The 23,943-nt window shown below is 42.3% G+C and overlaps 1 protein-coding gene across 5 annotated transcripts in view; it reads left to right on the forward strand.

Annotated features, from left to right (window-relative positions):
* The window catches only part of SULF1 (sulfatase 1), a 222,340-nt gene that overhangs the window by 52,520 nt on the left and 145,877 nt on the right, over positions 1-23,943 (forward strand). For 4 of the 5 annotated variants that reach the window (XR_011047795.1, XM_068396021.1, XM_068396019.1 and 1 more), the window contains exons 1-2: positions 12,210-12,435; positions 13,650-13,742. The exons of the other annotated variant lie outside the window; for it this stretch is intronic. The gene's annotated coding sequence lies outside the window, so the exon portion shown is untranslated. Of the gene's footprint in view, positions 1-12,209; positions 12,436-13,649; positions 13,743-23,943 lie in introns of those variants that run through there. 5 annotated transcript variants of the gene reach the window in all.

The raw sequence follows: 23,943 nt of genomic DNA on the forward strand, positions 1-23,943 counted from the left end.
GGATAGATCACTCGTTGTTTTTCATGTCAGTATGATTAAAATGCTTAATCCCCCCCGAGAAATTTCTGCCTGTGGCAGGGGGGTTGGAACTAGATGATCTTTAAGGTCCCTTACAACCCAAACCATTCTATGATTCTAAATTTGCAATGATTTAAATCACTGTTAGAATTCAGCATTTAGGAAGACACAAAGTGGTCCAGTTCTCACCCTGTGAACACCACCTTAATTTGGGATGGGAAGTGCTTTCAGCAGTGACTGATGCTTTGGAAATGTGATCAGAATTAAACTCCAATTAAACAGTCTTCAGAAATCCCGGCACATGAAGCGCCTTTCCTGGGAGGTCTGTAATGTCATTCTGCTTGTGGAAATAAAGCAGCTCAAAAAATACAATCTTTGTGTAAAAAAGATGAAATGACCTAATCAATACATTATGTTCATAAAGGCATTCTTTCTGTCATCATTACAGCAACTTTCTCCACATTTTTCAATATATTCTTGACTTTTCACCAATCAATATATAGGGGAACTTCTATATGGTCATATCTTGATCTAACAACTATTGAGCTGTATTATTAAACACGTTTAATATGCCTAGGTGAGGTTCAAATTTAGGCCTATGTTTCTCAAAAGTGTTATTGATATCACTTATTTTTTATATGTACTGTATTGTACAACGCGTATCAGAACATTTTCCAAGGAGTTTCTATGGTCTAAACAAAGTTATTTGTGATTATTAATATTCAGAATATAAAAAGATGCTCTGTTCTTCTTGCATTATTATATTTTTATTTGATTCTCTTGAGAGAGATATTGAAATTTCAGCATTACAAAGGTCTTCCAAGTATGTGGGAGTCAGATTTCTCTTTGGAAATATACAGATAGTTATTTTCAAATCCGAGGGGCCTGCAAACAGTGTCTGGGTTGTTAGAATGAATTGCTAAATTATACATACAGGTGCTAAGTGTTATTACATCAAAGCATGAGTGCAGGAAATGAGATCACCCAAAGGTACCACAAGGACTGCAATATTAAGGACTGGGTATTGCAACTGTATTTATCTTCTGGTTTGAAAACTCCCCTTGTTAAATCCACTCAGTAACTTTTCTGTTGAACACTGTGAAGGAGACCAGGCTGGGGTGGAGGGATACAATGAATTCGGCCTGAGTTTTCAATTAAAATCCACAGTCTGTTCTGTTTCTGATAGTCTCTACATTCTTTTGAAGAAATGATCATTATAACTGTGTTTAATCTGTTTTCAAAACAGACTGTGAAATAGCCATTGTGTATGCACCTTCTGTTTTTATAACTTCTGCGCTTTGATATTGTAATTGATGCAAGTGGGTGCAATTAAATCTTTATTTGGAAACTTGCACCAAAGCAAGTCATTCAGAAAAAAGCTGCCACTGTGCTTTGACTCTGGATTCTCACACATATTTGCACTTACAATCAAAGCTTTTGTTCTGTTAAACTAACAAGGGCTGTTTAGCATAAGAAAGAGTTAACACAAGCTGCCTTAGGTTGTGCTAATTTCAGGAGTAACACTGGAATGGGAAAAAAATCTGCAGGAAACTATGCTGTCCCAATAAAAATGACCAATTTTTATTTTAATAAGTAACTTGCCGTAAGTGGAAATGTTTATTGTTAAAAATGAGCGATGATACGCCAACGATTATTGTCATTCAGTGATCAAATACCTCTCTCCTGATTTACTTAAGTTAAAGAAAGATCACAGGAGAGCAGATCAGATCTTTAGCTCAAACGACTTCTGAAATAGTCACCAGACTCCACTACTTTCACTTGTTGGGCTTTTACGTCAGCGCATGAGACAGGCAGGAATCAAGATCTGCAATTAGCTCTAACACATAGTTTGTTAACGTGTCTTTATTATTAGTGCTGTGACACAGCTATTGATCAGCTGTCACATTACTACCTATGATTCAGGTACTGCTCTCTTAAAACGTAGCTGTGGATTCATTTGCGTGCAAAGATATTTTGTAGAAGGGTAAGTTCCATTCATTTCAGTGCCATGTTCTGTCTGCTTGGTCCCACCGAAGGGCCAGGCTATAAAAGCATGGAGCTTAGTTCAGGCTGCCAGCTGCTTCTGGGAAGACTACAGGTCAAAAGCTTTTTTCTTTTGCTCAGAGGCTCTCAACTTAAAGGGAAAATCTTAAATGCAATAAAAGATGGTGTATATATGTATATATATATTTATATATATGTAAACTATAATTTATTTTTCTTCTCAGAAAGTTCAGGTAGACCATTTTACCACCTATGAAGTAAAAGTCACGAGAGTATGCAGTGGGTGTAGTTCAGTTTAAAAACCCTTACAGCAGTTTTTATAACTTCTATATTATTTTATTTGGAAAATCGCATCTTGGCCTTCTTGAGACTCAAAGACAACGACTTCAAAAGGGCACTCTTTGGCAGAATACATCTCCAGCACAAGCCAAAGCTATTTATGGTGTTCACGTGTCAGGCTATCTTCCTGTCAGGAAAGGACAGCCTCCTCATTTCTCTCAAACAAATATGGCAGGGACACTAACCTCAGTCTAAGTCTATCACTATGAGGAAATCAAACTCAACTCCACTGAAAACTTCTTTATTGTCATTGAAACTGTTTTAAATAGCACGTGGGCTAGTGCCTAAAAAAAGTGCTTGTTTTCTGATGATTGCCTTTTGAGGTAATTCAGCATCTCAGGGACAGGTCTCATCTCCTGCAGTAAGACAATTTCCCATCAGTAGAGCAATTTCTGTCCTTAGTGCTGTCTTTCAGTAGATGATGGTTGTAAAGCTTCTCCAGTCTGACTCACTTGGAGTTTGTGTGAGTTCCAAAATCTGATTTTAAGATCAGCTTAAGCCCATTTAAGATGAGACTCTCTCTGAAAGGAGACATATTTTCTTCTTTCTTTCCCTTGGCTGTAGGTTTCTGTGCCTTTTCTTGTGTCAGCACTAGCATTTTCGTAGCTTTATGCTATGATTAAGCCTGACTGAAATTCAACCATTTAAAAAAAAAAAGTGGTCAGCTAATGTTTATGTAAAGGAGTCAGTAGGAACAAGAACCAGGAGCAGAGCAAGGGAAAAGGATGGATTGTCACTTCCAGTGGTTTTTGCTGGATGTGAACCTGCCCTCTGAAGCTGCATCATCTGTAGTTGGAGTGCAGCTCCTTGCTGCCCCTGTGGAGCTGGGTGTTGGACTGCATGTCAGACCACAGCCCTTACTACAATTCTTTTGCAAATTCTGTTTTTTCAGTGTAAAAGTGACTCTCTGACAGCACTCAGTTTGAAGAAAATGTTAGAAAGGCCTTGGATTTATTAAAGTGTGGAATGAAATCGAATTTCGAAACATTGCAAAATGGCATTTGCGTCCTTTTTTTAGAACCACGTATACAGCCTTGGGAGGAGAATGAGCCAACTATAAAAAATATTCTGAATTCCCTAGGACCGTACAGAATTAAGAATGGCTCTGCCTTTTGTACTAATCTAACTAACCAGGTTCCACCTTCCCACTGATTGATACCAGAATGAAGAAGAGGAAAAATATTTTTCCCTCCCTTCAACCAAATGTGGAATTCAAATAAAAACAAAATAAACCAGCCAGGCAAATATTACAACTTCCTGCTCCAGTCCTTTTAAAATTCAACTTCACTGACACAAGCTTGGTAAAGATTCAGTGCCCTAAATTACCACTGAGAGTAAATAATAATTATGTTTGCCATAAGAGGAGGTTTTGGGTAAGTGTCAGCCTAAGGACAGCAGATGGGACTATCTGTTGGGAGTTTCCCTGTGCTGCTGGGGTAGGTTTTGCTTGGACAGAGAGCAGAGGGGAGAAGAGAAGTGAAGAGATGAGAAAGAGAAGAGAAGAAGAGAAAAAAGAGAAGAGTAAGAGAAGAGAAGAGAGAAGACAAGAGAAGAGAAGAGAAGAGAAGAGAAGAGAAGAGAAGAGAAGAGAAGAGAAGAGAAGAGAAGAGAAGAGAAGAGAAGAAGAGAGAAGAGCTGAAGGACTACTCAGGCTCATGGTGGCATCAAGAGCAGTAAATGCTTTTCCAGCCAGACTTCCATTTTGCTCCTTTCAGTCCTGCTCCTTTCCTCTCTCCTGTGTCCCTTCCCCTTTAGTGGTCACAGTCTGGGAAGTGCCAAGGGACTGCCTAAGTAGAGACAGGGAGCGTGACTGCTGTGTTAAAGGGCACTGGGGGAGAGCTGTGGGTACCGAGAGGAAAAGGGGGAAGCCATGAGGATGAGGAACAAGATTCTCCTGTGCCACAAGAGCTGAAGAGAAAATGCAGAGGGGCAGACTGTCCGAAGGGTCAGGAATCTCTTTTCTCACCCACAGCCTTTCAGAAATGCCACAGCCAGCAGGCTCTGCAGCCCAATGCCTTTTTTCAGACTGTCTTTTGTGGAATCCTCCCTGAAATGCATCAAACCCTCTTAGCACCCTGCAATTATTCCCCTAAAACTTTTTGCTAACCCCTCCAAAACCTTTCCCCTTCTTTGAAGACCCCCCCCAACTCCCTGCTGCCCAGCTTGAATGCCCTCAACCTCTTTTGCTTTCTTGAAATTCAACTAATACCTTCTTGTTCTATAAAGTACCGTGACTTTTTCCATACTTTCTCCCCCAAGTCTTTCTGCCACTACTGCAACACTGAATTTTGCCTATCCTTTCTTCATCCTTGGAACAACACAATTACATCTAGTCAATACAGCTGAACAATCTGCTGCTCGGTAGGCCCCTCAGATGGCATCACTCATGCCTGCCTAAACTAGCTCTGCGTGGAAAGGAATGACATCTCTCTTCTCTTTATCACTGAAGACCCCCATCAATATCGATGCAGGACCCACACCTGTTCTTGGGACTTTTTATACATCCAGAGGGATGTTCTGACCTGCAAAGTAACCATGATGTCTTCCAGCAACTCTTCACCCCACATTAACAGTTCCCTCTTGGCCTTCTTCAATATTACATTTCAGTTTTTACTCTGTCCTCACTTTTTCAGTTTTCTCTAAAATAATTTTTTTTTACTGACACAAGATGTGAGCCATAGGTGTTTTCAGGAGGTGAACTAGAGATTTTGGCAGTAGAGTGAGGACATTCTGGGCTTTTGGCACCTAGGAAGGGAATGACAAGTGGTTTGGGTCGGTGGGATAAGCATGTTAACTTTCTTTTTTCTTTTTTTCTCTTAAAGTAGCTGGCTATATTTGAATTGTTATCTAAAGGTCATGTTTATAAACATAGTGGTTTATGATGTTTGTATTTGTTTTTCAATCTATGATATCCTTAAATTAGGCCCAGCAACAAGAATTTAGATGTAGAATTATATACATATAATCCTATACATAGACACATATTTTATATATGCATATATTTTTAATTCTACATATCAATATTATCTACACATGTCTACACATACTTTTTTAGGGATGGATGTTGGCATTTAAGTCATTCCCATGTGTAGGAGAAGGTCCTAGTGGCACCCAAGACAACACTAGGAAAACTTGGTTCCAGCACATGCATTCTCCCGTGCAATGAATACTGCCTTGTCATTCTTTTGGTGACTTGGGGCTGTATTACGACTTCAGTATGTGCTTACCTTAGGTGTTATGACTACATCAAGATTTATGGTCAAGAGGGCCTTGAGTGAGTCTGCCAGTTATTACTGCTGTATTAGCCTACCTGTTTACTTGTAGGTGCTTACGTTAGGTGCCAGTTTCCTTGAGGTTAATTGTCTTAGCAGGTGCAACTCTGAGTTAATTATATGTAAGAGGCAACCTAAGCATATTGGCCTGTTTTCTCAGTGAGAAAAGAAGTGAGACTGAAAGGTCCCTGCTATCATATAGAAGTTTCTATACAGAGGTATAGCTGGTACTGCAATGTGTCTGGTCTTTCTGCCCGCAAATTTTCTCATCGTTACGTCTGAGATGAGATCACAAAGGGGTTAAATGAAATATTTTCCTAAAGTGTTATGGGATTTGCTGATGCTTTGTTGCTATAAAAATAAAAGGGCTACAGGGGCTGTTGCTTCCTTGACTCGCTAGGAAAAAATGAAACTTTATGTTAAACTGTGTATTCCCACGCTCTATCCAGAACAACATCATGAACATAGTTGTTTTTTTAGGCAAGTGGTACCTTGAATATGTGCAACATTAAAGGCATACTCAAAGAGGGAAATGGTAAGACTGAACTTTCATATTGAAAGTTTTACTGATTTTGGTGAGTTTAACCTCGGAGTCATTCAAGTCCTTCATTCTTTGTCCCTGCAATTTTTTCAGGGTGGAAGCTTTAAGTAAGGGTGAAGACAAGAATTGTGTAAGAGAGAGGGACTTAAAGATGACCGTTGGTCATCAGTTTACTAATAATTAACATTGAAAGCTATGAGACATTTTGGCTTCTAAATTGTTGGCATTTTTTCAATTTTTGTTACGTATTGGATGGTTTACCTCAGATTTTTTCAGTAATGAAATTGAACTCTGTCCAAAAATGTGAAGTCAGCACAAGTTCTGAGAGCACATTGCTCGCTGAGTTCTCACACTTTAAAGCCTTACAGACTCCATATATACTCTCCCCTTAGCACTTTCCCTACTGCTGAACATGGGATCACCCACCTTGTGCTGACTGGTTAAGTCTGTTGATTTTCCTGCCTTTATTTGCCTCTATTTTCCAACTGTCTGGTGTGTTGAGCTCCTCCCAGACTCCCTGATCACTTGTTTACTGTGCTGGAGTTGGAACTCTTGTCCAGCTGGCAGCTGAGGGGGAAGAACCACAGCTTCTCAGTGCAAAATCGTCATATTAGGCTCTAGCTTGGAAAAAATTTTGCTGGCTTTGTTTTCTTTTTCCGTAAGCATGACATGACAAATATGCGGGGTTTGAATTGGTTGGTTTTTTTCTTCTTCTTTTTTGTTTTGGGATATCTAAAAAAAAATTTAGATATGACAAATCTAACCTGCTCTCCTGCTAGGGTAAGAAACATGTCTTTTTTCATTATTGCAATGGCCTTACTTGGTACTGAATTACTATACAACCACTAATAAGGGAGCTACCTTAGAAGAAACAGTAACGGAGGAGAACAAGTATTTTGAGAGGGGATAAAGTGAAGCAACACAAACTGGGGACTGGCGATCATTGAAACCATTAATCTTCTTCTGGGGGCAAGTGATAGTGATGACAACAACCTGACAAATTGTAAAGCCCTGTGATGAATTGAGTCAATTATGAACTTTTGTCTGTCTCACCTGCACTCTATCCTCTGTTCTAGTTACCCCTCAGGGGAACTATTTTTAGCATTGCAGATCTGAGATAAATTGTAGTTGGGTATAACTTCCGTACCATCCGATTCCGTTGCAGGGAAGATGGAGGAAGACAGGAGAGCTTCCTTTAAAAACTGAAGAAGGCTAGACTCTTCCATCCCACAACAGCTATGTGCAGGCAGGTAATCGTGAGTCTAGAACTGCACTCTTAATGCATTTCTAAAGCAGTCCTTTTGTACCTAGCATATGTATGGATTCATACTGAGTGAATACATGCCCATATACACTACCCCATAAAATATGGAAATTGTTCTGGGACACCTGAACTAGCATCCATGCTTCTAGGATACAGAATCCTGCATTTTCCTGTTCTTGCACTGTATGTAACTCATTGAATCTTTCAGTATTTTTTGCACATTAACCTTATCATATTTTTACACAGAATAATCATTGTTGGACTCTTGTGTTCAACTGAATGTGTTTGAACAGGCACAGTGAGGAGAAAGCTACCCCAGTGGGTATTTGGGTGCATATCCTACAAGTTACCTATTTCTTCTTCCTCTGTCCAGGTTTTAGAAGAAAGAGTTGATCTTTAATTATGCCACTCAAAGCCCTCCAAGTTTGGTTGGAGGCCAATGAAGCAATTCAGAGGACTGAAGTGAAGGAATGTCGTACTCCTGAGTCTTGCTTGGCCTTGGACATGAGCTTTCAGCATGGGGGAATGCACAGAGGTGCCAGGGGAATGCTTTTAAAAGACCATGTGTCTGTGGAATTTAGGTGACTCCAGGTTAGGAAACAGCTGAGCAGAGTTTTGCACAGAATATACTTTGGGACTTAGCACCCAAATTTTACATGAGCCCATGTCTGACTCTGGAATGGCTACATATGAGGAAAAATAAAATTAACTGCTGACTTCAGTAGCAGCTGCTGTATACTCAATACTTCTGATCAGAACATTTTTACTTAGGTTCCTGAATATGGATTTATGAGCCAACCTTTAAAAATCTTGGCTGAAGTTCTTAAAAGGAATTAACCTCTCTTATACTACCCATGATGAGGCCCAAAAACTACCACTGGCTAAATTCTTTAAGAAAGAAACACTAAATCATGGGTGTACTAGGCTCGGCACCCTCCAATAGTGGAAAATAGTACATGCTTGGGGTGAAGGGTAAGAACAGGCCAAGCACAGATTGTCCAGGACCCTCTCCAGGCAGTTCAGGGATTCCTTGTACCAGACGTTCTGTATTTGTATTTAATTGCTGTGAGTAGATTTTTTTTTTGCCATGAACTTGCCCAAACACTTGAATACATGTAATTTTTTTCCTCCACTGCATACTGCAGCTAGGAGTTCCAAGTCTTCACTGTGCTCCATATGAAGAAGCATATCTTTCCGTGCTGCTTTGAACCTGCCATTTGCTGAGATCTTTAGAGAGAAACATTTGTTGGTAATTCTTTATTTACCTTCTCTTTCCCAGTCAGGATTTTAGAGGCCTTTTTGTTATACCTCATCAATATATCACCCAAGTTCAACATGAGCTTCTGCATGTGTACATTTTAGGCTAGAATTTGACTGTGGACTTGTCTGTGGATTTATAGTCATGTTCTAGAACCTCTCCTGTTCCTATATAAACTCTTCAAAACTAATTGAATACAGGGTAATGATTCAAGGAAATAAGAAAGGAGATTATATTCATATTGGCAGCTGCGATAGACTGAGATTTCTTCAGGAACCATAAAAAATCCCCTTCAATTACTTTTGAGAGCTGAAGATGCCGGAGTTGAGAATTACATGAGGTTCTTGAGCAGAAGTGCACGTGTGTGAATGTGTGCGTATGTCCGCACAGACACACAAAACTGCCAAGGCCATGAGTGCTGGAGGAAAGGTGGTGAGTTTAGTCTAGGAACACTGAGTGAAGCTCAGTGCCCTGGCTTAAAAATGCTGATGGCTACCATGGAAACTAATTGGAGCTAATGAGTAAGGGACATGTTAACTGTGGGAACAAAACAGGAGTGACTATTTCTCGATATCAGAATTACCTACAGTTAATCTTGCATATTAGGATTGTCTTGAGTTACTCATGTAAAGCGTTATTCACTTTGTTACAAGTCTTATCTGAGTGGGGTCAGTCTGACCTTAGCAGGAGTTCACGGGTTTGAGAGTGAACTTGAGAACCTGTTTTTTGGTGCATTATTTTAACAGTATTTCAGGTGCAGCTCTTCCAGTGCAGCTTTCATTTCAGCCTTTAAAACCTAAACTCTTTGCAGATGGCAGTCTGGAGAGAGGAGAAGCGGCAGAAAAGTATGTTATAAACTGTCACAGCAAACTAAATCTGGCTGGAGTCGTTAAGAGTAGCAGTTAAATTATCCCGCAACATCAGCAGTAGCTTTTATGTGAAAACATGATCAAGTGCAATGTTTGAGGGCTATTGCTCACATTGGTTTTGGAGATGAAAGTATTTCAAGTTGTTGAAGAGTCTTTGAAGATAAGTGTGTGCGTGCATGTGTCTCTGTGTACAAAACACGAAATTAGGGGTCCTTTTAACCATGTTAATTTTACACTATTGTGAGGCGTCCCTGACTTACGCAGGCATAAAAAATAAGAGAACTGGGCCTGTACATCATATGAATGCTCAGTATCTTGTTTATGTGTATTTATACACAGATATAATATACAATATTGTGTAAGCATACACACAACACAACATAAAATAATTGTACTGCACATAACTGTAGTTCATGTTGGTTAGAAGTATCTAGAGGTTAAACCCGGTTGAGTTTGCATCTCATCTTACCAATATGAAACAGAGCAGTCGTGAGCTGAGCTGCATTTTAGACAATGAGTCAGTACACAGGATGATACAGCACAATTTTGGGGGCTTTTTGATATTCCACATCTCTGATCACTATACATTTTTAATGCAGAGTTACTAATACAATACTGGTAAGAAGTACAGCTAAAGAGAATGCAAATGAGTCTAATAATGTCTCCAGGGCTTTCCGACTGTGTAAGGTTATCCAGCCTGTTTACAGACCACAGTCTGCTAAAATAAAACAAAATCAAACCAAACCTTCACCCTGAAGACATAATTGGCAATGTCAAGGATCTTATGATACCCCAGGGACAGTAGTTGCATCCCTACTTCACCACATATTATTGTCGAAAATATTGTTTAGTTGTTTATTTATCTGGAATTAGCAGATTAGGGAGTAGTGTTTTAGTGAATACCCAACATCTGTGAAAGCAGTTTCAGTTTGATAGGCCGAAACAGACACCGTATAATCACTTTGGGGAAGAATTTGAGCAAACGCAATTGTGACTACAGTTTCTTCTTCTTTTTCCTTTCTTCTCCAGGTTGGCTCTGATAACAGCTAACTGGGCACAAACCACAGCTCTTTAATCTCACTTTTTATTAAGCATTCACTTTGCCACTAGTGGTTCAAAAATAGCCTTGTGTAAGGTATTAAAGAACAAGTTAGCCAAATCAAGATTTCAAGACTCTCATATGGCTTTCATATAGCTGGGTAGAGTGTGTCTTTTCACAATTGCAAACCTTTCTTCAAGCTGGATGTTAACACTTTCAGAGTAACTTTTAATGCCAAAACGACGTTCCTCCCTTTCAGTTCAAAGAAAACACATCTGTCATAATGCGAAATGTAGATTTAATGCAAGTGTCAAGTCAGGCACTTGGTAATGAGGTAAAAACCCTTGGGATTTTAAGTCTCTCTTCCACACTATCCTATTACAGGGAGGGGAAAGAAAGAACTGTTTCTTTGGCACTTAGCAGCTTTTCTGCCTCTCTTATCTGTCCTTCCCGGACATCTTCTGTGAATTAGTGTATTTTTCCTGGCAGTGTCCCTGAGAGGGAGGAAGGTGTGATAACGCTTGCTCTGTGGCCGAGGGAAACTGAGGTACAGACTAGACACAGTCCAGACCCGCCGGGGCACTGCCCAGAGCCCCCCGCCCCGGCGTGGCGGGGGGTGGCGAGTGCCAGCTCCCGCGGGGAAGGGCAGCGAGCCTTCACCCCTCGGGCTGCATCCCGCAAGAAAGTCCGAGGGGGCGCGGCGGTGGCGGCGGAAGCGGTGGGGAAGGGGAGAAAGCAACCGGCTGGTGACACCATTTCCCGGAGAGGGGGGCGCGGGGACGCGGCGCTGAGCCCGGTGCCGAGCCCGGCGCGAGGAGCCCTGCGCGGAGCCGGAGCGCGGCGCGGCGGCCGGAGCTGTCACAGCAGCGCCGCGGGCGCGGAGCGGCTGCAGCGGGCAGGGCGCGGGTGGCGAGGGTGCCGCTTGGCGCGGCCGGGAGCACAGGCGTCTACAGCGAGCCCGGGGCAGGGCGGGGTCGTGGGAAGGACTTGCAGGTTTCTGTGCAGAAGTAGAAGTATCTGCCCGTTGGATCTCGCTTCTCCCCGCCGCGCCCCGCGGCTTTCTTTCCGCCTCTCTCCGCCGTTCCCCCAGGCAGGCTGGAGGCAGCCAGGGGGTGATCACGGCACGGTGAGGAGTTGGGATTTCGGGACGCAAATGTCACGTTGCGGTGCGAACGACCCCCACGTTAGCAGCACTTTATCAGGATGTCAAACTGCATCTTTTATCTCTTTTAGAAAAGCATCTCTCGGAGGAGATTGCCCTCGATAGACTCGCCGTAAAAAACTGTAGTGTTGCTCTTGCGCTTCTGTGCATCCCACTGTGTGTGTGTGTGTGTGGGGGGGAATGGTGGTGTTCCAGTGGTCCCTTGGGAATACAAGGAGTTGTGAGAAGAAACACAACTGGCCACCAGACTAATCCACTCCCTCTACCTTCCCGCTAGTACCTCCCCCTTCTGCGCTTTTTTTCAATAGCAGCCCTTTCTCAAAATCTCAGGTTACTTTGCAAAAGAGTTCTCAGCCCTATAGTTTCTGCCCTTGTCTCTGCCTCCAGCTCCTTAAGAGCCACCCAGCCCCAGCGATTGGATTGGGCAGCCCGGCTTGACACACCACTGTGCTGAGTGCTTGAGGACGTGTTTCAACAGATGGTTGGGGTTAGTGTGTGTCATCACACTCGAGTGGGGATTAGGGAAGAGAGGCAGCCTTGCTGGAGCTGTGTGGTCTTCCCCAAGTGTGAGCTGTAAGCAAAAGAAGAACTACCTAGCTTTGAGGGAGAAGAGGGAGGAATCGTTTCCAGCAGCTCGGAGGGAAAAATAAAACCCCAGACTTCGTTCAGGTAAAGTAAAAGGCACCTCCTGCCTCTCTCGCTCTCTCTTTCCTTCACGGTTTCCAGAGGAATGCTAGCACAGCACACTTGTCAAAGCCAGTTGCTGCTGCCTTATCAATGCTGCTATTGTACGGCTGACAGATAACAGCGAGCACAGCCTGATGCTTGGCGGTCTTCACAGAGCTGACACTCTTAACGCAGCTAAGGGCACGCTTTTGAAGGTGCAGATTAGAAAAGCCTCTTGTGGAGCGGTGTGCCTTACAGGCGCGGGGGACTCCGCGCCGCCGCTCCCGCAGGCACCGCTCCCCGCCGCCGCGCACACGTGCTGTGCCAGGACCTCCAGCGCAGCCGGGTGAGGGTTGTTGCTGCGGGTGTAAATGCCCCCCGTGTCTCAACAGCGTCGTGGAAACTGCGTGGTCGGGCGGGAGGAGGAAACTCTGGGCGACGGAGTATTTCCTAGGTTTTGAGGAGGGTGCTTGAGCAGCGTGCAGCCTGTCTGGGGCTCAGCTGGGAGGCGAACCAGGGTGTTTTGAAAGTGCATTTGAGATGTCTGTAAAGTTTGAAGACTCCTTTATAGAGACCTGGCTGGGCTTCTGATGGACGGTATAGAGATGGTTTGGTTTACAAGTGGGCTTAAAGTTAAGAGAAAATCAGGAAAGTAGGGAAAGGCAGCGTACAATGTTCTGCTGCTCTTGCAGCTGCAGCAGAGCAGATGGATGTAATTCATTTGCAGACCTGTTTGTGAAAGTTTTACAAGTCATTGAAAACTAAGTAGCATCACTATAATGTGATCATTAGTCTCGCAATATTTATAGATTCTAAACTAGCAATCTGAAGTGTTAATTAACAGTAACTAAAAATTTATGTTTAGGAAGGAAGAGGGGCAGAAATGTAATTAGAAATTAGTTATGGAAGTACTCTGCTATCATTTTCATTTAATTCGACTATTAAGTTCATTGATGTCTGGAGCGGGGGAAGCCCAGCAAATTAACTAAGGAGTCAGAAATGATATCACTAATTACAGTATGTTAGCTTATCGGAGAATGAAGATGTTCGCATTGGTTTACTCTAAATGATCTACATGGAGACACTAGAGGATGGGTTATTTTTTTTTTTTTAATAAAAGGTTTACTTTTTGTGTGTGTGTGTGTGTGTGTGTATATATATATAGTGTCTTCCTGTGCAGAGTAACGAAATGATTTGTTTCTTTTGCACTGTAACAGATCTTCACACTAACTCTCACATACCTGTGGTGCTTACGAGTTATTGGCCTCCTACTTGTGAAAGAAACCTAAAACTGTCCTCACCATTTACAGGTGAGATATTCTATAAATAATGCTGTATATAATGCATTCTGAAATAAGATCTGTTTAGTAGGCTGAGCAAGGGGATTTATAGCTGGTGCTTTGTGATTTTGGCATTCAACTGTGTAATGATGCCCATAAAACCATGTTTCAGGTTGCACATATATTTTGCCTCCAACCAGCTTTTTTGTTAACTTTTTTTTTTTTTTTGAGTGGGCTATTTGGCCCCTTTACAGGTTGTTCTCAGCTTGTATTTTCAAACACACTCTTCAGTAAGAATGTGTCCTCAGAAGCGACGCACAGCAATTTCAGACAGAGAATTAGTTAAATCCCTGATGTGACTGCATGACCAGACCAGGATGTATGTGCATAAATTTGACCATTTTGATTTTTCTTGCAGTCCACTCTTAGTGTAAAAAGTGATGGAAACTTTTACAAGCTTAAAAATGCAAAACAAACCCAAAGAAACCCTCGCTATGACCCAATGTTAAAACTTTGTGTGCCTTGTTTATTGGATTTCTCCTCTTCGCTCTTCCCAGTCTGTCCTGTGAGAAGCCCAGTAAGCCAGCTGTGGTGCGCAGAGGTTTCATCTTCCAGCAAAGCTAAGGTGCAGCACTGCGAGCTGTGCAGCCCGCTGCTGTCACAGCCTCACTGAAACGCAGCCCTCTCTGTGGGTAGCGTCTGACCACAGATCAGATGATCTATAAGAAAACATATTTTCCAAGAAACTGCATAGCTAACTACAGATGCCCAGCTTGTTATTGTTTTACTAGAAAAAAAAAACCTGAGTTTCTCTAGCACTGCCAGAAAATCTTGCTGAGAAACTAGGAACAGCAAATCATGTTTTTCCTTCCTTTATAATGATGGGGCTGTTTAAAAGACAATGCCCACGGGGCAGTCCAGCTTCTTGTCAAAATGTAATCTACTGTTCCAGATGGTAAACATTCAAAGACATATTTATGGTGACTTCTACATACCTTCCTTTGACATTGGTTTTTTTTTTTCCCTGAGAGCACTTGTACTGGGTACACACATGAAGTTCCCATTAGCATCCTAGCAGCTGTAAAAGTGTTCAGAAATCACAAAGATGTTCCTCACAGTGAGATAAACATAATCTGAGGAAAAGATCTGAGACCAGTACAAACCTCAGTAGATCCACGATATGCTCAAGGTGAAAAATTCCAGAGGTACAAACAGATCCATAAAATGCTGCATGAAAGCTGTAATACATTTTTGTTGCGGCTAATTCATCTTTGCATGATATGGAATGCTGAACATACCAGGCATGTCTGTACTATCAACTGTGTGTATGATGTGAGGGAATCTGCACTGCACAAAAGCTGGTGGGTTTCTTTTTCCAGCAGCTAGTGAAGACTAGGTGGTACACTGATTGTCTTCACAGAGTTGTTTGCAAAGTGTCACCTTTTTTTTTCCCCTCACTGCTCTGAGCAGTGACACAGAGCCCAGGAAAATGTTTTTCAGCCAGAATGTGTTCTGCCCTGAACTGTCTTAATTATGTGTCAGTTTATTGCTTGTCAGGGGCTTCCTCTTCTTAGCACTTTATAATCAAGGTGGGTGAGCTTGTTCCATCATAATATGCAACCTCAGTTTCTGCTGCTTGGCATGTCTCCTTGGCCTTTCATTGATTTTTGTCTCCATTTCAGAGGAAAAAAAATTAATTATGATTGGTGTAATTTCACATTGCAAAAAAACCCCTTGATGAATTTCCAAATGGCATGTAAATACATCTTCAAAAAGTAGGCTAAATGAGAGGTCATTAGGGAAAAAATGCATGTAGGAATCCAGAAGTATCCTAGAGATGGCAAGTATCAGTGTGAAAATTATTGTAACAGTTCTCATTTCAGTAAGGAACTGATAAAACCAGTTTATTAAAAATGTTGTGATGCTGGGGACAGTGTTTTCAAATGTGGGAGCCATTATAAAACCCACACTCAGTGGTAGTTAGCTATGGAAAAAAAATATTTTGAAAGATTTGCAAATTCTGTTCTGACTAGATCACTTTATTGCAGACTATTTTGACAGTTTGCAGTTTATTGTCTAGCTGTGTTTAACTTACTGCACTCGATGTTATATGTTCAAGGAGTTTGAGCCTTGTGTAACAGCAGGACTCGTTCTTACTCAGGCGAGGCTGGACAGTTGTCGCAGATGTCATGAGAGTCGTGGGTTCCATGATTTCCTTAGCTTTAGAAAGGGCTTTGAGGGATTTGTGTTTGAGTGGGAAGGCAGACTGATGCGATAACAATTGAGAAAGCTCCTTTCTGAGTGCCTTGAGAGCTGCAGTGTTCAACAGAGAACGAGGGTCCCGTGACAACTCTGCGGTGACACAGAAAGAATCCAATTAGTGGCCACTCCTGCTGTTGATACTAAATCTCTCCTAAAAAATTTCTGCCATTACCACCCTCATTGTAATCCCATCCACGACACTGATAATGGGATCAAGAGTGTGTTTTCAGAATGCCTGTTTAAATTTTAACTGCTGTCTTAGGAGATTTTGAGGATATTAAATTAGAAGGCACTGAATAGCACAGCTCACAAGAGAGCTACGTGTGACACACGTGTCACCCAGTAGTTGTCTTTCCCAGATTTTCCTAACACCTCCATCACAGGTAGAGCTGCTATAAGGGGGCTACAGATGGAGTAGGGAGGCTGGGGATGTATGTATGTAGTGAATACTCCATTGAGTTGCGGCTGTCCCTGCACTGCAATTACCTGTAGACCTTGTCCTTATGCAGTTACACGTGTGAAAGGCAGTGGGTTAAGAGAGTGGGAGGCGATACGATCCCCTTTGCTGTGCCCCAGTAGTGGCAGCAAGTCAACCTGCTTCGCCCTTTAATGAGTCCTAAATCATCACTCTGCCTTCTCAGCTGGACCAGCAACACAATATTCCCCGCTGCCCCCCTCTTCTTGTTTTTGTCTTTCACTTTTCTTGCTCCAACACTAATTCACCATTTCCATATGATCAGAGCACGGTAACTCTACTGTTGTTCTTACCAACTAGGGCACATTCAACACTGTCATGTCCTTGTAGAGGACACTCTAAAGTGGTAAGACTCAAGGCCGTCACCAGTGTCACCTCAGAATGCAACACAGCAATATATGACTTGCCAAATCAGACACTTTTTAGCTGAATTATTTTAGCATATTTCAGTTATGTCAGTAGAATTCTTCTGAGAACCCCTGCAAGATCTTTGCTTTAGTATTGCTTGTTCATACTCAAAAGTTAGCATTAACTAATGAGAGTAATTCCTTTTTAATTTTTGGTGTCTTAAGACTTTTATTTTCTGAGAAAACTAATACTTGTTTCATCTTCTGGTTTATGCATTGCACACAGCAGATTTGGTATCAGTGATTTCCCAGAACTTCAATTCCCACTTTCAGAACCTACTTAAAAGGTTTGATAAGCCTTTGTTACTGTGTGTGCTCCATTATCCTGGAGCTCTTGAGCCTTCCCAGCCTTAACTATCACTGGTGATTTGGTTACAGTGAAACATTTTTGTAATAGTTGACCTTTTCACCCAAGATTTTATCATGACTTTCTTAAAATTTTGTTTGATTTATTTTATAGCAAAAATTAACTTGCAATTGACTATAATTCTGTATTGTAATTTTTATAGCTCCCTGCAAAGTTGATAATATTGCTGGAACTCCAAACAGAAAATACTCCTTTTCACCAATTTTATCACAGGCTAGTGTGATGATACCACCATTATATTCTGGAAGATTTCTAGATGCGGTACCTTGCTATGGAAATCCAGACTGTTTTGTAGATCAATGCTAGATTATCCACAGAACATTTCATGGAGTTTATAAATGGAAGCAAAACACTGAAAGTCAATAATTTTATGTCCTAAAAAACAAATCTCTCCTGATGCTTTCTGAGTGTGATTATGGCACTTCATGTTGCCGTTTCTCTATGATGTGACTCTAACCCATCTTAGCAAGGAGAGGAGCTGCTCCACAGCAGCTGTATTTTTGTGGTGCTTCACAGGAGGTGAACTCTGTTTGGAAAGCCCACAGAGAAGATGGGGAAGCCTTTGGCACTAGAATTCTGGAGAATAAATGTAACAGGGAGCTGAACATAGGGATTGTTTTTCTCAAAAGCATCCATAAAAACAGAATAGTTGTCTGTTCCAGTATTGTAATTGCAATGTGCCTTGGCATTATTCTAGCATGTGCACTGTTTTGTCTGTTTTCACTTAAAAACAGAAAAATGTGTTACCAAGCCCATAAATGTCTGCAGAACTGCCAACTCTCCTGACTTTTATCAGTAGTCTCGTGATATTTAGCTTTTTTTGCAACGCTTTCAGTGTTAGAGACAAGATATAACATGAGAAGTTCAGATCTCTCTGTTTTTTTAGACCTAATCCTCCTGGTTGCTGAGGAAGCTGACTTGCATACAGCTCCAGAAACATTAAGGAAACTAACAGAAATCCCAAATCTCACTATGTAAATGAATGCAGACTTTGTGAATAAGGTGGTTTTGTGTATTTTATGCCTAGCAATTAAAGAAACACAACTTTTTTTTTTCCTGAGGTTTACCGTAGTCAGCTCCCCCCGAAATTTCCGATCATTTGTCTGATAACTCCTATTTTGTTAAAGAGGTTTTATTGCAATGGAGGGTAAGGTTCTTTGACTCCGCTCAGCCAGTGGAATAGGTTGCTGCCCTGGAGAAACCCATCCTTGATCCTCCCATGCTCTGCCTCCAGCTGTGTATTCCCATCTCCTCCCTCGTGCCAGGTTTGGCTCTTGGCTCACCTCCTGGCATGCTGAGTGAGCTCACTGGAGCAGTGGGAAGCTGCGTTGGCTGCCTGTCTAGTGAGTTGGTCCAGCTCAGCAAATGGACAGAAGCTCCACGTGGTGCAAGGGAAGCGGTTGGAGCTGGTCGCTTGGGGTGAGGGGGAAAAACATGGCCACCTCTTTAGGGGGATGTGAGCTGTGAGATCACTCAGCTACCTGGTGACACCTGATCCTGCGAATCAGGACACTGTGTGTGTCTACAGGAGAAGGTGTGGTAATAGACACGTGTGACTGTGCCAGCATTGCCATGAGCAGAAGGCTAAATGTGCGTGCTTTTAACAAAAGTGTATCCATATTTACGGAGAGGGTTGCTGCAATGTCACTCAGAATACAGAAAGGCCCCGCTGACTGTTTCTGACTTTTTAAATCAACAGATAGCCTTTGGAGAGAAGCTAATAAGAAGTGTGGGTAGAAAAGAGGAAACAAACACAGGTGCTTGCTGAGCTGCTGCTTTAAAAAGGTGGATGAGATTCTGAGGGTGGGATCCAGTCTGCATAGCCAAGGCACTTGAGGTGCCCCTGAGTCTTAAATGCTTATACAGCAGCTACGTAAAGACATGTTCCCTCTCAGATCAGTGAAGAGAGTCCCTCTGAAGGCCTCCAGGCATTGTGGTTAGGCAGGCAGGATTTCCTCCTGGAAACTTTCAAAGGCGCCTGCCTCTTTCAGTTGCACATGTAGGGATGGAGCTTACCCCCTTGCTCTACAAGTATTGCTAAGGAGTTTAAGCTGGAGGGGCTTGATATCATCTTTAGTTTCTTGGTTGGCCCACAGATGAGCAATGCTGTGGATAAACACTGTATTTGAACAGCTGTGATATAATTCCTACACAGCTCTTTAAGGTGTCTCCTATACTTTCCACAGAAGAAATCATGAAGCAGGTCTTTTATTTGAACAGCAGGACCTGCGATTCACCTGAAGAGACAAGGATGTTCATTTTAGATTAAATGTAATTGAGGTACTGACTGTAGAAATGGAATGCTGTACTCATTCAAAGTGTCATCTGTTTCAGTACTGGGTTATGCCAACAAGAAAAATGCATAGCCTTTTCTTCCTAAATTATGTAAGTTACAGGAAAATGTTTTAAAGATCACCCACCATTGTTACTTGAAGGAATTTCTCAGAGACCTGTGGGGCAGATAAAGTTTGGGGGGATCAGAGATGTTGTTGGAGCCTGCAAGTACTAAAGGTGTAATGAGGGATAATGGGTGATCTTACAGGGGTATAATGGTGGACAAAGAACAGAAGACAGACAGAACTGTAAGGATTCAGTACCCATGTTTCTGGATTTAGCTGTGCTAAATCTTTTGAGGATTATCTCCCAGTGACTTGGCTGCCTCAGGGCATGCCAGTCACAAATTAGAGAACAGTAGTGCCATAATAAACTGAACATGCTGTAAGTAATCAGCACAGGATACCTTTTAACTATCACTTTTTCCAAGGACTGCAAAAATGCTAACAATAATAGATTTTAATTTGGATTTTGGTAACTTGAGAGCAATAAAGAAGTATGCATTAAGCCAACCTTTGTAGTAATTTTTAGCAAAGATTCCTTTGGTGTTGTTCCCCACTATTTTATCAAATAGCTGTAATACCTGCATTCCTGAATGTGTCCCTAGTAAAGCACGTGAATTTACCTTGTTGTGATCTATTTTACATCTAGAGCCAATTTATGAACTGAGACTGTAACACTATCTGCTTGGCCACCATTGTGCAGGATTTCACAGAATCACAGAATCACAGAATGTTAGGGATTGGAAGGGATCTCGAAAGATCATCTAGTCCAATCCCCCTGACGGAGCAGGATTACCTAGACCATATCACACAGGAACGCGTCCAGGAGGGTTTTGAATGTCTCCAGAGAAGGAGATTCCACAACCTCTCTGGGCAGCCTGTTCCAGTGTTCAGTTACCCTCACTGTAAATTAGTTTTTCCTCATATTTATGTGGAACCTCCTGTGTTCCAGCTTGCACCCATTGCCCCTTGTCCTCTAAAGGGATGTCACTGAGAAGAGCCTGGCTCCATCCTCATGACACTTGCCCTTTACATATTTATAAACATTAATGAGGTCACCCCTCAGTCTCCTCTTCTCTAAGCTAAAGAGACCCAGCTCCCTCAGCCTCTCCTCATAAGGGAGATGTTCCACTCCCTTAATCATCTTCGTGGCTCTGCGCTGGACTCTCTCTAGCAGTTCCCTGTCCTTCTTGAACTGAGGGGCCCAGAACTGGACACAATATTCCAGATGCGGCCTCACCAGGGCAGAGTAGAGGGGGAGGAGAACCTCTCTTGACCTGCTAGCCACACCCCTTCTAATATACCCCAGGATGCCATTGGCCTTCTTGGCCACAAGGGCACACTGCTGGCTCATGGTCATCCTGCTGTCCACTAGGACCCCCAGGTCCCTTTCCCCTACACTGCTCTCCAACAGGTCTGTCCCCAACTTGTACTCATACCTGGGGTTGTTCTTGCCCAGATGCAGGACTCTACACTTGCCCTTGTTATATTTCATTAAATTTCTCCCCGCCCAACTCTCCAGCCTGTCTAGGTCTCTCTGAATGGCTGCGCAGCCTTCCGGTGTGTCAGCCACTCCTCCCAGTCTTGTGTCATCAGCGAACTTGCTGACAGTGCACTCTATTCCCTCATCCAAGTCATTTACAGAGACCATTACCATAGTTAGACCAATAAAAAACCATTACCGTAGTTAGACCAATAAAAACGTTCTGAAGTTAACCCAAGTTTATCTGCCAGGCATTCTAGTAGTTTCTTTTATCTCTATATCAGTAGAGGGTCGGCATTTCTTATCTCACTGGAGACTTCAGTCCATTGCTGCTATATAGGCTCACAGAGGAAGGCTTCCTGTGCTCTGCTGCTCTGCAACTCAACTCCTAAGCGCAAAAGGCCGCTGAGCTGGTTTTTTGGTTTCCTTCTGCTTGGTATGGAGAATTCCTCTAAAGCATGGATCCTCTGAAGTGAGGAATGGTAAAATGAAGAGACTATGAGCGGTGCATGGTCAGGGATCACCAGGCTTCTCAAAGAAATAACAAATAGTTCAACATAGAAAGATGAGCAGCCACAAAGATGTGTTGAAACAGGTACGGCCCTTCTTTCGGTCTTTTCCATCTTATGCGGCTCACGTCCAATTTTCTCTTTCACTAAATTACTCTGCAAACTTCTCTGCAAATTTTGCACCTTTTTGCACCTCAACAACTTGCAAATGGTTTGAGATGGAGTATAACCATATCTCAAGAAATATGTCTGGTTTACAGATGCTTGTTTTGGTCTTGGGTACCATGGGTACCTTTAACATAAAAAAGAAGTCTGTCAAATCCTGTGAATCCTTTAGAGTGGAGAATGTTGCCAGGATGGGCTGAAAAAGCCAAGTAAAGGAAGGGCATGGCTAGCTAAAACTGAGGTCCATGCTGTCTTGGACAAGCGACATTGTTCAACCATATCCTGACTTTGTCCATTTTGAGGAAGCCTGTGTACCTTGTATGTAAGCCTGGAGAATTCAGGGCTCTTTCTGGCAGCTGGACAGCACGAGCAGTGTGAGAAGACCATGCATGCTTTGTTTATTGCTCCTTTTGTGTGCTGTGTAAGAATCCTTGATTGTTGTCAGAAACTGGCAGGGTTATTGGAGAGAATCATGTGCCAAGGAGCTTGAACGCATCCCTGTGTGGTAAGCGAGCTCTGCGGTCATACTTAGGAGTATACCTACCACACTGCTGACTTTCTGTTGGTTCTCCCTTTGGGTACTGGTTCAAGGTTGCTTTGAATAAAGCTGTTTTCTACATACTCTGTACTGTTTACTGAAGTCATTGACATGAGCATCAGCAGCTCCAGTTGGGATGAGTGATGCTGCTGCTGTGACCTGTCTGCTTTACTCCCCTGCTGGAGATTACTAATGGAGTGCATGCACACACCTCAGGAACTCCAGTACAAAATCCAACGCAGAGCAACTTTTTGATTTGTCACAAGAATATTTGCCCTTCAGTCAGAGACAGTTCAGATAACGAGCAACAGTGATTCAGCCATTCTACATTTGTTGCACTAATACAGCTGTATACTGAACTGTGACACCAGTGCTACCATGACAGTGGAAAAGAGACACAGACATATGGAGCATCAGTGTGTTGCATCTGGTAGCTATTTGAACTATTCACTGTTTTTTTGGTATCCAACTACCTATAGCTGCCAGAACTTCCACTTTTCCACTGCCTGCAATAGAAGAGTACTCTGGGCTTTTCAGTTTGGAACTCATCTCAGTAATGCATGTGTTTATGGGTCTGGGTTTTTTTTCAAGTCATACCTTACTGTCAAACAACTCATCTTTAGAAAAAGTGAGGCAGATAGTTTGGATGAGAGCCTAACACAGGGCCGAGCAGGTCTCCAGGAATGCCTCACCCCTCTTCCAGACACCTTGCCGAGTCACATCTGGTATGAAATGAGGAGTCCATGTGTCAGCTCTTATCTTCAAAGCTCTGCATGGGCTGCTCTCATTGTTTGAAAAAGTTCTTTGCCCTCCTGCTTCATCATGAATCATCGACATCTACACTTAATAGTAACAATGTTACTGAACAATGGAGGATGAAAATTCAGGTGGGCAATGAACTGCCATTCTGACACTATAGATACAGGCATCACAAATGAATCTGAGTGAATAGGCAACATCTAAACCAGACAGAGTAGGAGTCTGAATCATGGCTGATAGATCTCCGGAAGGAATGTGGACCAGATTTGGCAACTGGATGATGGAAAGAAAATACATTCTCTTCCTCTCCCAGTGGTGCTGCAGTGTGCTTCTTGCGCGTTCTGTTGATCCATCCATCTATCAGTCTGCTCAAAGGTATACTTACATTTTCTTGCAGGAAAAATTCTGAGCATGGTATCGCACAATTAAACATTTCTAGGGCATTTACCATGTATCATATTCTATTGTACAATACCTATAGTTGCTGTAATGGACATGGGGAGGTGGTAGTGTCAAAGAGGAGCTAATTGTTTTCTCAGCAGTTTGGAAATTACATACCTGGAGACCTTAGTTTCAGTCTTACTTTTTTGTAGTGCTGGAAGAAAATCCTTTCTTCCTTAGGAGCCTCATGTAAAACAAGAATCTTCTACTTTTGTAAAGCACATATGTCCTGGGAACTGTTCAGCTTAAAATGCATGTACATGGAAGTACATGGGATGGAAGGTTACCTTGGGCACCATGTGTTATATAATGTGCAAAGGCTGAAGGTATTATTTCTCTGTTGCTGTTTCTTACGTGTCCTTCGTATTTTTCCCCATTTGTATACAGGACACGAACTGTTTTCCATTTACGCTTTTATCTTTTGATTTTCCTACTGTAAGATCTTGTGTTCAATGCTGTCAGGAAACTGCTTTAAATGAAAGTGTGGAG

Source organism: Nyctibius grandis, chromosome 3 (genome assembly GCF_013368605.1).
Source record: "Nyctibius grandis isolate bNycGra1 chromosome 3, bNycGra1.pri, whole genome shotgun sequence".
NCBI lineage: Eukaryota > Metazoa > Chordata > Aves > Nyctibiiformes > Nyctibiidae > Nyctibius > Nyctibius grandis.